Consider the following 2,117-nt stretch of genomic DNA (forward strand, 5'->3'; position numbering starts at 1 on the left):
AAGAGCCCTTGATGTCTGATTATCATGCGTTGCCAATCATCAGAACACGGAGGAACAATTAAGACGCCTGATGGAGAACAGAAACGAAGAGGAAGCATCACTTCATCAGAACTCTCACAGGGCGCTGGAGTTCTCCCGGAGCGCCGAGTGGCGGCTAAACCGCTAATCCTGGGACCTCTGTGGAGTTCTGCTCTCGTTTTCGTTTCCTCTCGTTTGCACCTTACAGCAGCTACACAGATAATATCGATACAGACACTCTCCCCACACACACACACACACACACACACACACACACTATTATAATGACAGACGTTTTATCCCGTCACCTCGGGTTTGCAGAAGAGGCCTTGCAGAGTAATACACTCAGTTTCAAGTGCGTGTGTGTTTAACATGGACCCACTGCAAGGCAGGAGATACCTCACACACGCTCTGTCTCTTTGATGCGCCCTGTTGCCATGGAGACACGGTCTGAATGGGGAAAAAAATGGAGCAGAGAAAAGAAAGTGGTGCTTTTTTTTCATTCAGACTGAAATGATGGAGGTGAGGAGAGAGAGAGGAGGGGGAGAGAGGGGGGGGGGGGAGGAAGAGTTTTTCATTTATCTTTTAAAGCTTTTTCCCCCACTCATGGCTGACTTCCAAGAAAGAAAAAGAAATAAATCAAAGGGGAGGCAAACCGACAAGGAAAAATGTTGACGTTGATTGCAAATCAAAACAGAACTAAGAACAATGTCCAAAAACAAACAAACAAACAAAAAAAAGCCTCAACCGCAACCAGACGGAAAAAAATACTTTCAAAATTCTATTCATAACGTAATCGGAGAGGAAGTGCAACACTATAAACTCTCGCTGCGGGTCAAAACACTGAACAGAAGCAAACCCTCAGCTGAAACCGACACGAGGAACCCACGAGGAACCCAGCGGCTGCGAGCGGAACCGTTCCGGAAGAACGTACGGTTAAAGGAAGCCCCCGACAGCCGAGACTAAAACACACCACACATCAACGTATCAAATTTTAAAGTGCAGAACTCCTCCAGAACCTTGTGACGGGTAAGGACCAGCGCTAAACCGCTCTGAACCCCAATACAGAGTCAGCTGTAGCTCAGCACCACCGACCTGCCACCGCCGGGCCCGGGCCCGGGCCCGGAACCCTCAACCGCTCAGTCGTATACACGTATAAACCTAACTCGCTCGGTAGAACATCGTTACGGCTCGGATTCGATTCGTCCCTGATCCTGCAGCGTCTCGGCGAGTAATCCGCGACTCGGATTAACATCTCCTTCTCATCACTGTCACGAGCCACGCGGTGCGTGCGTGTGGAGCGGACAGACGCCGAGAGCGTGTGTGTGTGAGACATCTTAACCCATCTCGTCCAGTTAATGTAGGACCTTACCCTGACCGTCCCGTCCTCACTGCTCCTGCAGATGAAGATCAACGTTTAACACTGAATCACGTACTGACGCTGGAGACTCGGCGCATAAATGAGTTTAAAAAAACAACAACAACTGTTTATTATTAACGAAGACACCGCTGCGAACGAAGTGTTGCTATAGAAACCATAACGTAGCAAAACGAGTGCGTTAACATAAACCCGTATACAGCTACGTAACTACGTCGATCTCGTCTCGGCCGACTGACGTCTAGCGTGTGAACTTCGGCAAAACCGTTTACTTTTACTGTTTCTTTAAAATAAACAAACAAACAAACAAACAAACAAACAGCACCGTGATTCTGTTCTTCGGATAGCGAAGTCGAAACGCAGCACTCGGGGAAACTTTCTGATCAAAGCCCAGATTACGCACTGCTATCTGAAGGAGGAGGAAGAAGGAAATCTCGTTCTTATCGCTTAGGTTTCGTAAATAAATAAACAAACAAGAAAACGAAAAACAAATACAGTTTCATTTTGAGGACCAGGAAATTGTCCCCCAAAACTGTCAGACGTTCCTGTCCTTGTGGGGACACAAAAACACACACACACACACACACACACACACATTTATGCAGACTGAAAAATCTCTTCTCTAAGCCGTCGGTCTGGCGGTCAGTCGAGTAACCATGGTAACATTTTGAGGTATCTGAGATTGGGGATAGCCGATGTGTTCCATGAAAGAAGAGTTATT

This window comes from Ictalurus punctatus, chromosome 2 (genome assembly GCF_001660625.3).
Source record: "Ictalurus punctatus breed USDA103 chromosome 2, Coco_2.0, whole genome shotgun sequence".
Taxonomy (NCBI): domain Eukaryota; kingdom Metazoa; phylum Chordata; class Actinopteri; order Siluriformes; family Ictaluridae; genus Ictalurus; species Ictalurus punctatus.